The 13532-nt window shown below is 37.3% G+C and overlaps 1 protein-coding gene across 4 annotated transcripts in view; it reads left to right on the top strand.

Annotated features, from left to right (window-relative positions):
* The first annotated feature begins 201 nt into the window (after positions 1 to 201).
* The window catches only part of HTR1E (5-hydroxytryptamine receptor 1E), a 57731-nt gene continuing 44400 nt past the window's right edge, over positions 202 to 13532 (top strand). For all 4 annotated transcript variants that reach the window (XR_011920350.1, XM_072408612.1, XM_072408611.1 and 1 more), the window contains exon 1: positions 202 to 448. The gene's annotated coding sequence lies outside the window, so the exon portion shown is untranslated. The remainder of the gene's footprint in view (positions 449 to 13532) is intronic.

The raw sequence follows: 13532 nt of genomic DNA on the forward strand, positions 1-13532 counted from the left end.
CTAGTCTGTGTCAGAAGCACTTGTCCTTAGGAGAACCAAGGACACAGAACAAGGGATGAAACGCTTTGCTCCTTGTGCCAGGCTTCCTGCTGGCACATTGTCCTCCTCTCCTTGGCTCAGTGGCTGCTCCCTGCGCCCTCTAGTGGCCATCTCCTGCTCATGTAATCAGTGAAGCGTGTGTAGCCTAGCTTCAGTCTGGCTCCAGCTCTCTGAGCTCTGCGCTGCTGCTGATCATTGCTGTCACATCACCTGCCTTCCTGGAAAGAAAATGATCATCAAGTATTTGCAGAGGTCTCTTCCCTTCTGTGGATTACTGATGTGAATATGGATTCTGAAAGCTTATAGTGTTATGCAGTTAGAAAAGCTCTTGCAAGTGATGTACATGGCATTTCTGTAACAATGTGACTGCATTCTGTGTGTGGAGTGTACTACAGGTTGCTGAGATCAGGTAAGATTTTACAGACCAGGTAAATGCATGTGTGTATAGATTGCACAACATATGTCTATATATTTTATATATTCTCAATACAATACCAGCAAAATGATTGCAGATATTCATGATTGCAGAACTTGCACTACTGATAACTGATATGTACTTGTAAAATAAATGCAATTTACTTAATTCTGGTCCATCCTGTCTGCATGTTTCATACAGGCTCCATTCATTTTATAGTGATCAATATTAGAACCTTTATTCAATGACTGATTGCTGCTATCACACATGACATGTTTTACAAGAAGTGGCACCAGGGACAACTTGGGAAGGTACAAGTGAGGTTTAGTGATTTGTATTTATTCACTATCATACCTTTGTGCTGAAAACACATAGATTTGTGTGCTGTTAGAGGAATAGATACCATTACATCCAACTTCTGCAAGACTTTTCAGGAATGTAGGTTTCAGCATAGTGGAAATGTCAGCTAAAATGAATGATTTAAGGGGTAGCCTCTTGTCCAATTAGTTCTAATCATGTTTCAGTATTGTTTCCTATGTATTTAAATAAATGAAAATACAGGGTGTTAATGAAATCATTATATATATATATATATATATATATGGGAGTGCTTGACACATTGATCTCTCTGGCTCACACAGGCTCACACAGGGCACCTCCAAATACTAAGGTTCGAAGCCAGCCTTTCTCAACCTTTTTAACATGGAAGAACCTTTGAAATAACTTTTAGGTCTACAGAGAACTTCTACTATAATTACTAATTCTACAGCTCACAGAACATTAGTGTGGTGGTCAGTAGGAAGAATGTCTCTTGCTTTGCTGACCAGTGGGAAGAATTTCTTTTAGAGATAGCCAAAAAGGTCATTGATGTCACTTAAACTGGCCAGAGAATCACAAATTACTCATTGTTCAGAGAACCCCTAGCAACCTCTAGAAGAATGTTAGGGTTATACGGAACCCTGGATGAGAAACACTGCTCTACGCAGATGACTAAATACACATATTCCTTTTTAAAAGGGTATAGCATAGTGTTTTGCCTCCTGAATTCTGCATGCATGTGGATATGGACATTTACATTGGTTCTACTTGTAACTGGAATGCTAAGAGTGCAGGTGGAACACTGCCCGAGCAACATGTACACTGGATGCTAAGCCAGGACCAGTCTGTATAAAAAGTATCAGAGCTTGATGAAAAGGTTAAAAGCATATACACTCAAGTAATATAGCTCTCATATAGAAACGTACTGCGTTTATAACCTGGCTCAAAGCACATTTAAATTGTCATGAGAAATATACGGTTGCTGACATTATTAATTGGCAAATATTAGTTGCTCGGCATTGTTTGGGTTCAGTACTTCTAAGCTATATACCTAGAACAAGCATGCAACAACAAGAGCATCAAAAACATCCAGGTGCCCAGTATTTCCTGACGACCAGCCTACATATTTTTCTCATGGCAGGTTCTCTTTAAGGAGTATGTGAATATATGCGGTGAAAATTTTTTTTTTATGTGAAAAACTTGAAACCATTATTCCAGAAATGTATTGTTGAACACTAAATATCAGGCAAAAAAATCCAGTACAAAGTAATGGGCACACTGGAAATAATTAGCCTCATTTACATACTGTGGTTTATTTCAAGAAAATCAGACTAACTAAGTACAATTTTGCTGCAAACTACATATTCCTTGTGGGGTTTAAAGGCTGACATACATTGGGGGATGTTTGCAACAGATTAGATAATTGAGTCAAAAAAAAACATCAAATATAACAAAAACTTTAAAAAAAAACAGGTCTTTTTCTGTATTCCAATAAAATTTGGAATGGACATTAATCTGAATCCCCTGTTCTTTTGATTATTAACTTGTGTGTGAACTCAGTGGGTTGGCACAGGAGGGGAGTTGTGGGCAGTAGACCAGTCATCGATCACTGCATAGCCCTAAATAATTTTATTATATTTTATACCCTTTTATGTATACAGTGGAGTGTACTACCTGGCATAAATAATCCTATAGCAGAGCTCCCAGCTGTTTAACATAACTAACACAGCTATGGACGTTATTGTAGTAAATATCAATTGCTTCTATTGGCTGCTAGATGTCAGATATATACAGCAATACCAGCGAGCAGAGCTATGTAGTTAACAGCAGGTAGTGTTTGAAAGAATGGTTGACCAGGTGGTTGCCAGGAAATGATTCACATTGTATTATATGGATCACAACTTCTGCAAGACATTTAGGAATCTGGATTTTAGTGTAGAGTACAGTAGAAAATGAGTGTATGTGCATCACCTTAAATCCAGGTCAGTATCAGGGTGATAACAATTATTTATCTGACTGTGCCTGAAAGTTATTTCAAGACTTCTCTATGTTGAAAAGATTTAGAAACACTAATCTAGAACATGTGCCCTAGGTGCCAGGGCTTAGCCACCCCACTGCCCATGACATTACCCCTGAATTTCCCTGTGAGCTAGAAATTTGAAGAGAATGGAACAGTCTTCCCCATGGAGCAGTAGTAAAAGCAATATATTGCTTGTTAAAAATAGTAAAGGTTTAAATTTAATAAAGATCTTTTCTTGTAGTGGTGAAGAGGGTCCTATCAGGTCTTTCCTGAACTTATCCAAACCCCCCTGATTAAAGCATTGTGTAAAAATACAGACTGAAAAAACTAATACAAAACATTTTATTGATCATTAATCCTCCCACCCACTCACAAAACAATATGAAGGATGCCCTGAATGACATTTGTGCTTATTGTGAAAGTATCAAATGCTTACGCAAACTTGCACAATGTCATTCAATATTTTTACTATCTCAAACCTGTGCAAACAGTGACATTGCACCAAATTCCCTTCTGCTTTTACCCATCTCCTTCTTATCGCAGTGCTGCACTAACAATTTATGCAAACAGATTAGATTCAACCAGGTGCATCGCGATATATAACAGTGAAAGGGGAAAATAGCTTTCCTAAATCCAAAGACAAACTTTGACATTCAGATTTATAACTCCACTTCATTAATGTAAAAATCCAATTTGTGTTGTATTCTTGAACCCAGGAGTCTCTTCTGATATTGAATATATTTATATTTGTGTGTATATGTAGGGGTGTATTAGTCTTTTAAAGGTATAAAAGTTCAGGAAAATCCCTTTAAATAATTTTAAATATTACTTTACTTTTCCTCTGGTTACTTAAAAAAAGTCTTTAATTTAATTTAAAAATATGCATTCCAATCTGCTCAGGTAGCCCTTTCTTAAAGTGCCACTGTACCAAAAAAGTCATGTTTTAATGCATTTTTCCTCCTGTTGTTTTAAAACTGTGTTTATTTGGTCTCCATACATCTCTTCTATCCATTGCAGAGAGATGGATATTTATCCTTAATGCCTTTGGCTACAAATCATGCTCTTTCCAGAGTGGCTACAAAGCATGCTCTTTCCAGAATGTCTTTATCTGTAGCCACCCCATTATACGGCTGAGATCCTACAAGTTTAAACACCCACATCCATGATACATAATAGCCTGATTTATTAAAGCTCAAGGCTGGAGAGGATACACTTTCATCAGTGAAGCTGGGTGATCCAGCAAAACTGGAATAGATTTCATAAGTCATTTGCTATTTGTTAGCAAATATTTTCTGTACCAGATCAATTTCAGGCTTGCTGGGTCACCCAGCTTTAATGATGAAAGTGTATCCTCTGTAGCTTTGTAGAACTTTAATACATCAGGCCCAATGTAGGAAAGGCATGTATTTTTATTATAGGCAGAAAAATACTTTGAGGCAGCTTCTACGCATATTAACTGAATATTAACATATCAAAATATACACATATTCCCTGGTGGGAATCTTACAGGTCCATGTGTTTCAATGGCAGTAATTCATTTCCACAAGTGAATGCTTGAGGGAACATCAGTTTCCCCGTTTTAAAAATTGGCAAGCAATTGTTCCCTAAGTTGTAGAAACCTTTAGTGTTCAGATGGAAATTATACATGTAAACTGATGGGGCAGAAGGACAGTTCCTTCTCAATTTGATGATTCTTTTTTCTTGGAAGGTGTTAGTGGTTTAACCAATCTGCCAATCTGCCCTGATCACAAGTTTGTTCTACAACTATGGACAATCCAGTTAGAAGTAAGACTTTGTTAACTTGCATAGGTCACTGCATTTGTTCAGAACTGTAAAAATCATAAGGGTTTGTGCTGCTGGTATATGGTAAGGGACGAGCCTGACAACGTGCAACCTCACTTTCCAGCAAAACTGGAATCATTAGGGGTAGAGTTATCTATTTTCTGTCTGTAATATTACATCATCCCAGCTTATAATGGATGTGTCTGTGCTTCCTAATTAAATGATATGCAGAGAGCAGAAGAGGTGATGGCTTTAGTCTGCACACATCTGCTTTAAATAAACACAAACATTTTAGACCAGCCAAGGCTCTGAGTATGAACTGTGTTAAACTGGCACCAAGTTCAGGTATGTGTCATGAATTTTGCATTTAACAAAGAGCTACTGCATCAAAAAGTAAAAAGCATTTACCGCTACTCAGGGATCATAGCAAATGTTTGAAAACAGATTTTGTTTTTTTTTGTGTGTAGTTTTTTACTTAAAAGTATATTTAAGCCCAAGAACAATAATGTAAAATGTATTACATTACTACTTACTAGTCATCAGATAAGCACATTTTCTGTCAATACAGAAGTTGGTAAAATATCATACACTATGTGCCCATTCCTTGGCATACATACACAAATGAAAAAACTGTATACCGTATTTATTCGAGTATAACGCGCACACATGTATAACGCGCACCCCTAATTTTCGATTAAAAATCGGTATAAAATTTTGTTTCACACCAAGCATTGTAATTGACAAAAAAACGTTGTTGAACACGTGCAGCCATGATAAAAATCATTTATTGACAACGTAAACTGGTATAACACAATACCGAAATAAAATTACCAGTAACAATATTTATTTAAAATGCTTCAAAGTCAGATTCATCATCAGATACACTAAAGGTGAATTTCAGCATGATCAACAACTTTGAGCTTGAATGAAGCGTCATATGCAGAACGTTTTCTCTTGATACCCTGAGTTGCCATCTAAAGGGTACCAGTATATCAATTAAAATATGAAGAACACTGAATTACGGTACGCAAAACACTGAATTGTACAAAAGCAATGCTTACCGTAACCTGTGGGCGAGGCGAGGAATGAAGCAGTGACCATACAGCAGATAAAAAGACTTCTCACCCCCAGTTCGGGCCACCCACTGTACGCGACGAGGGGACGTTTTTTTTTTCTTGCTCTTCTTTTTTCCGGAAAAGGCGCAGTGCGAACTCACAATTCGCTTGCACCCTCATTGAACCGGCCGCCACTGCCACCCCACCCCAGCCCTCGTTTATAACGCCCACCCAAACTTTTATTTCTTTTTTTGGTAGAAAATTTTGCGCGTTATACTCGAATAAATACGGTAGGTATTTCATTATGTGACCATCATATTTCAATATGAAGTGGATTAATTGGTGTTTACGCCTGAACCTCAGAATAAATCCATGCATATAAAAGCCTTGTTTGGAGGCTTTCACAGGATTAATATATACAGATGAACATTTAACTGCAGTTAAAAGCTGTAGAGGAACAGTTCATTAAAGCCTTGACATTATTGCTCTTTACATTAAAGCTGCAGATGTAACTTTGTTTACATATAACATAAACAAAGGAGTGTACTGGCGGCCTTTGGTGATCGTGACACCAATCTGCAGTCTGCAGTTTCTATAGTAACTTCCCATCATTTGTCTAGAATGGATATTAGCGCAACACAAATGATTTACCAGGAGTAAAGAAAAAAAAGTCTACATGAGTGAAAGCTACCTGTCCATTCCCTGCTCCATTATTTCTCATCAGACATGACAGATTTGCTTCTGGCCTTGATTATTAATCTGCAGATTATCGTCTGCAATTATCAGCTCTCTTTCTATTGCCTTGTCTATTCTAAATCCATGGCAACATCGATAGGAAATAAGGCAGGCTAAGCTAAATATCTAAATGGAGCAGGGCTACAATCTTTGGTAACATTATTATTGACATGTAGCATTTTACTGACGTGCTGTAAGATTACGCCACAAGTGTTAATTTAAAAAGAAGTGTAAAATTGTAAAGCGTATAATCTCTATAGACCATTTCACATTCAATCACTTTAAATCCTCACATGATTACAGCTGCACGGTCTTAAAGTAGTTTCCAGTCAGCTGTAAGACATCATTCCAAGTGTACATTTTACTGTGCGCATATAGTTTGTCATTGGAAACTCTTTGTTGTAGGCTAGTGGTGTGCAATGTGAATGTGTAAAAGAGATCTTGTCTACCTTCATTTTGACCAGGCTACTACTTGCTTTTGTGTTTGGTATTTCCATTTTCATTCTACAGTTTATCGCTGGGGAGCAGACTGCCATTAATTCTTTTGCTTTGAATCTTTTATATATACTGATCAACTTTAGAACACAAAATATATTGATTTTTGGTCATGCATTGTCATCATGTACAAGACAAAACTAGGCCCCACATTGGCTAAAAATAAACCAAATGGCCTGGATCATCTGTCAATATAAACTACCCTCTGCAATAAACTTCCCAATATGTTGCTGAAATTCCTCCTTATTTAATAAGATGGGTTGGTTTAAAGTAAATCTATAGCCAAAATGTTACCTCTTGGCATTAGCCAGAGTACAAAAGGGTTAAAACCTTGATTTGTCAGAGTTTAATTGGAATTCGCGCACCCGCTACCATTGTCATTGGGAAAAAATGGCAAATTCACAATTTCAATTGTCAAAAGAGTATTAAAGTGTAAATGTTCTTAGAGGTAGTCTTTTTTTCCATGACTACTGTCTAAAAGGATTTTCCCTAATTTTGAAGTGACCCTCACTAATTCTGTTGTACCTCTGGTACAGGCAAGAAAAACAAACAAAAAAACACAGAAAACGACACGTTTTACTAGCAAAAAAAATACACTTTAAAGTATTTTTAGGTATTTTTGCCCTCTTAAACCCCCCTCCATCCTAAGTTTTCCTAACTCTGTCCACCACTATCATTCTGCCCATTTTCTTGAAATCGGACTCTGCCATCAGGATTCAGGTTGGGATCGCATTAGTTCAGGGCTGAACAGTGCTCACAGATAAAACAAGGTAAATTATGCATATTTTTTATTAATCATACTAATTTCTTTCTGTGTTGCTGCTGGATATTTAACCTCACTTCTTCTCTGGTGAATCCATGTTTAGTGGAAAATAAGTGAAGTCACCGGAATACCGTTCCAGTTAGCAGCAAAGGGTTTAAATCGCTTCCTTTTCTCCTGAATGACTAAGGCTTGGTTCAGACCTGCAATGGGATAAAGCGTTTCCATGCCACTCCTGGTGGCTAACACTACTAAGCTACATGGCCACATGCACCGTTAAAAAAACAGCAATTGCACATTTGACAGCAGGCCACAGTTAGAAGTACTGAACCACTCACTGTGCCCCATTTATTCTCTTTCGGGCGCTACAGTTTCCCTATTAGGTGGTTTAGTAATGTGGGGAAGTGGTAATGGCACGGTAATGGAAGTGGTATAGTGGCAATATCTTCCGCTACATAACACAGCTTGTCATATACACTGGGCCTGATTTATTAAATCTCTCCAAGGCTGGAGCGGATACACTTTCATCAGTGAAGCTGGGTGATCTAGCAAACCTGGAATGAATATGGTCCAGAATTGAGAACATTTGCTAATAAATAGCAAATGACTTTTAGGAAATCTATTCCAGGTTTGCTGCATCACCTAGCTTCACTGATGAAAGTGTATCCTCTCCAGCCTTGTAGAGCTTTAATAAATCAGGCCCACTGTCTCTGCTGTTCATCACTTTTTTCCTGAACCTACAAAATACAAACCACTTATTCTGTGTCATTCCTATGTTAAAACTAAAATTTACATCAATAAATATTTTTGCATTATAACATATACGTAACATTTACAAAATATTATACTAGACGCAGCAGTTTTATTTGCAATAGATTTCCTGTTAGTATTTTCAATTTTTGCCATTTGTCATTTCTCAGAGGCTTTAATAATACCATCCCAATAATTATTTCTGAAACAGCTTGGTGCTTGTAGGTACTTGGAGCCTAAATATATCAATTTAGAATAATTTGCATTTTTTTTTGCCATGAAGCATTTTTAATTATAATGCTGGTTATATTTGATAAAAATGGATTTAATTCCCTAACTAAAATGTTGTATTTATTAATGCATAGAATGCGTATTTGTAATGATACGGGTGGCATATTAATTACAAATTACAGAATGCTACAGTTGGGAAAATTTAAATTGAGCAAGGAACATGATTTCCAATTAGATGGCAAGGACTAATTGCTGACATTAAAACAACCATTGCTGATGTCTTTATATTTTGCATAACAAATGTAATGTGTCTATGTATTGATGGATGAGCGTGTGTAAATATAAAAAAACACAATAGGGTCACTTTTACCTTATATTGTAGGTTTCAAGAAGTACATATAGTAAATGTAAACCTATAGTAAATACAAAGCGGTACTCTATTTTTCTCATATATTATCATTGCCTGACATGTATGTGGGTGAATGGTTTATATGACCTTGCTTTTAATGCACTGTCAATAACGACAGGCACCTAATAAGAACTAAGAATGACACAGTCTGCATACTGCTCAGAGTACATAATATTTTCCAACATATACTGATTTTTCCAATGTTTGTTAGACACAGATTCTCACAAATCAAAAATGTTCATCAATAAGTACCCCAGTATACCTGGAAGACAGAATTCAGGATCAAGGTATACAAGCTTATGGTTTGGAAGAGGAAAGTATCGTCTTAATCTATGAATATTTGATCATAATCAGTGATGTACTGTTTCTAGTTCTCATTTGTTTATAGAACATAGAAATTAGGATACATACAAAGTGCAAAAACCACTGAACAATGTGTCAGGTTTTTGAGATATAGCATTTTCATATTTATCTTTTCAAGCACTTCTTTCCTAAGTGTTTGGTAATATCTTGTTCACCAGCTCTTGTTCCATGATTAACTTGTAATAAATAGGAATTTAAGTATGTCTAACATCATGTGCATGGAATGGGTAGATAATGTGTAGCAACATGAGGAATACCAAAATTACTAAGAGTTTGGAAGGCTTAAGGCTTTTTTAAAGGCAACATGGTTGCCTATGCGCAATTCTAAAAATGTTGTGGCTTTAACAATTTGGCTTACGGAGTCATTACTAGACACAAGTAGGCAAATCAAGAGTTCTAACATTTGGGTCAGGTTGAAAAATAAGGTATAATTTTAAAATCAATTTTGACTCAACAATGGGGTGGAAATAAACATTGTTCAGGATTTAACATAGCGAAAACACAGCGCTCCAATATAGGTACATTTCTGCATGCTTTGTTTCTTGAATAACTTCATGTACTGCAAGCTACCCAAATATAAGAAGAAGGTCTAACCTCCTGTAAGCAAGCAATGTTGTCAGTTCTGCCTAAATTCTTCTTCTCCTAACTATGTCATCTTTACCCCCCTCTCTTCATCTCCATGGCTCCTCCCTATTTAGAGTCACATCACTCACTCATATTCAAGCTGCTTTTAAAATGTGTTGTTTTTATTCCTAAAAAATACTTTTACATGTCCGAGTGTTTAGTGTTAAAAAAACTTGATTCGATTTAGAAAAAATGGAATAGAATTTCTGCAAATTCACTCATCAATACTCAACAGATGATACTTCCTTGCCAAATGAGACTTGCTTGAAATGAAACATTATTTCACAATAAAAATGAATACCAATGTTTTATATAAATCAGCTTCAATATTTCCAGGTACATGGATTTCACAGAGCTATGTTACCAGAACTCACCTCTAAGTCCCTCACCCAATCACAGAAACACAGATGGCTGCAAATCCTAATTGTAACAACTTTGTAGAAAGTTTCAAACTATGAAGACAGTGGTACTCTCTGAGGCGTAGAGAGACTTAAATTTATCTTTTGTCCAGTTCTTTCCTCGAAAGCATATTCCAGTTTCCTTCCTTATATATCATCTCTAGCTTAGTATTGCACAGCGTCTTCTACCAGTAACATTAAAGATTTCCTCTAATGCAATGGTTTTCACATATATCACTTTTTTCGGTTTTCACTTGTTCCTATACTTGTTTTGCATTCTTTTTTTCCCACTGCACCTCTTGTACTTATCCTGCATTAGATTAACAAACATTACCTAATTACAGCTAGAACTGAAGCAAATTAAAATTATTTCCAGACTTTGGTTCTGTTGTACAATGATCTTTCTGTAGATGTTTTGCTCAAAAACTTTAAGTAAACTATTGCTGCCATTGCTGACCTCTCTTTTTAAATTCTTTAGGTGTAATGCTGGATGCAGTGGCTTCGGCACTGACTCATAACATGTATAAAATTCTAAAGTTTCTAAAGTTCTTGATATGTATGCTTCCTCCAGATTTATAACTGATCAGTACTATTAGTACTAATCCACATGAGAACTAGCATTTTCAGGAACAGGTGAGCATTTTAATTCTTTGTATTTCTCTCAGTGCATTATTACCAGGTCTTCCAAGTAGCAGGGTATCAGCATGTTGGCACAAGGCAAGTTTTTTCTGAAATATATTGGACCAGCTGATCTCAACTTCCAAGAGATCACTTCATTTGAACTGAGCCAGTTACTAACTTGTTTAGAAGAGGTAGTACAGTTTCTTTGCTATACTTATCCTACCTAATATTTAGAACAATAATTTAACATTTAACATTAAAAGTTGTACTGTTAGTAATGTCACTTCTGTCACTACTCTCCTGCGTATGCCTGGCGCTTGCTCTTCCAGATTTATTCAGCATCGCCCCTCCCGTCGGTCAATAAGGAAATAGTCACCTAATCACCCATGGCTAGTTTGCTAGCTCAGACACAGCATTCAGCGTTTGTGCAATGTGTCCCCACTAGTGCCGAGCCCCTAGCTTTGCTGAGTATTTCCTGTGCACCTGTTGGTAAATCAGCTTTCCCTGTCCAGCTCCTATGTTATCTCCTTGTTGCCCAGTCTGTTGTTTCCAGCCCATTCCCTTGTGCTGTTCCAGTGTTCCTCTCTGTCTGCGGTTATCCCCGTGTCACCTGTGCCTCCTGTTGCTTTCAGTGTCTACTGTGTTCACCTGTGTCTGCCGTGGCCCGTGTCTCCGGTGTCTATTTCCTGAATCCCTGGTATTTGACTCCTGACTTGTGACCTAACCTTGCTTGCTGCCTGCCTCAACCCCAGCCTTCCTTGATAATTCTGGTGATTTGGTACCGTGCATCATCCTGTCCTGGTGTGCTCAAGGACCGCAATCTGGCAGTAACCAGCAGCACAAGATCCTCACCACTAGAGGGTCTGGACAAGACCCTTCCAGGACTCACACCACTTCTGTGCAACTACAGCGTGAGCGTGAGTGTGACAACTACATCTATAATTTGTAGTTCTGCAATGGTTGTGCCTTATTGTTCATTTTCTTACGGTATCAGTGAACCTAAAAGTTGTTTCTGTGTGATAGGCTTCCACTGAAAACTGTATTTATATGTGCTGTGTGTTTTATGTAAAAGTTTAGCAGTGAAGAGAGCATACCTGGTGATTCTGACAGTAGCTTGGACATCCTAATTCTCAATGGCAAAATACTGCTAATCTTTCCAATGCAGTGATGCCACCTAAATGAAAGTAGCTGAAAAAATACCAATAAAAAATGTCTTACTGCAGTTTAGTCCCACCCAGAGATCAGACCTTGCAGGGCAGGGCAAAGGAGATAGATCTTGTAACTAGATATGATGAAGATGGGTTTACATACACTTTATTGAAAAGCTATCTATTAGGTCTGCTTTGCAAAATTTAGTGCCTTTTCAAAAAAGAAAAAAAAACCCTGACATATGCTTCCAGGTTCAGTTATGGAACACTTTGGCATGTCTGAGTTCAATATTAGCAAAAACACTATTGAAGTCTATTTAACTTTTTAATTTAATTTGATCATGGTGAGCTGGCAACATTTATGAATCCTAGGAAATTGGCATGGGCCCATGATAGTTGCAAACTCATCCGTACATGTGAACTCTTCCCATTATGCAGTATCGGGTCTAGTCCTCTGGAGAACTGCCTCATGACAGAGGATGTGGCATTACCACTCCACCTAACGTTCAATTCAGGCTGACATTGCAGATGCTAATGCAAGTTGCAATGGAGATTGGAGGAGCAGAGTTTGCAGGGTGGATGAGTATTAGTGGCTCATAGTTGACAAGCTAATTTCTCTGTCTAAAATACAGACATTTTAGAATTTGTCTGACCTTTACTACAAATAGGAGGAAAGAGTGGACCCAGTTGTCAAGAGTGAATGAGTTAGGCAAGCAGACTGGAATTAGTGACTCTTACTCTAGTAAGCATGTTTTTGGTGGTAGGAGATGTACAGCTTGTAAACAGGAGATGCAACTGTGCCATATTCCTGCATGTTCCTGCATGTTCCTGTTACTAGGATACAGAGTGAGTGATATCACCTGTCACAATTAGTACCCAACCTCATTGTACACTGTGTATTGCACCTTGGCAACTAGAACATAAAGAAATGATAGACCAGAGGAATATTTTAGATATGGAGCATTCTATATCTCTAAGTATATCAAATACAGTCACGTATGAGCAGAAAGGTGGTAGCAAATAATTGGTATGAGGGTAAAAATCATTTTATAGTTATGTTTATTCTGGATTGTGAATGAGGCGGAGAATGGCTCTATCCTATTTGCCTCTATTTTGTAGTCAGTATGCATTTTGTACTTGGAATGTATATACTCTGGACTTTATTTCAACTAAGATTATTTGCAAAAGGAGGTCTGAAGGAAGTAATGAAAGTTTGGATGGAGATTTGTTTTTTTTGTTACATGTCCATCATGACAACTTGTTATTGCCAAACGTGAGTTCAGGTAATGCAGAAAAATGAAAATGAAACTCTTGGAAATTGGGTAATTATTGATTATGACTAGAGATGAGCGAATCGAAGCTGGCGAAG

This window comes from Pyxicephalus adspersus, chromosome 4 (assembly GCF_032062135.1).
Source record: "Pyxicephalus adspersus chromosome 4, UCB_Pads_2.0, whole genome shotgun sequence".
Lineage (NCBI taxonomy): Eukaryota > Metazoa > Chordata > Amphibia > Anura > Pyxicephalidae > Pyxicephalus > Pyxicephalus adspersus.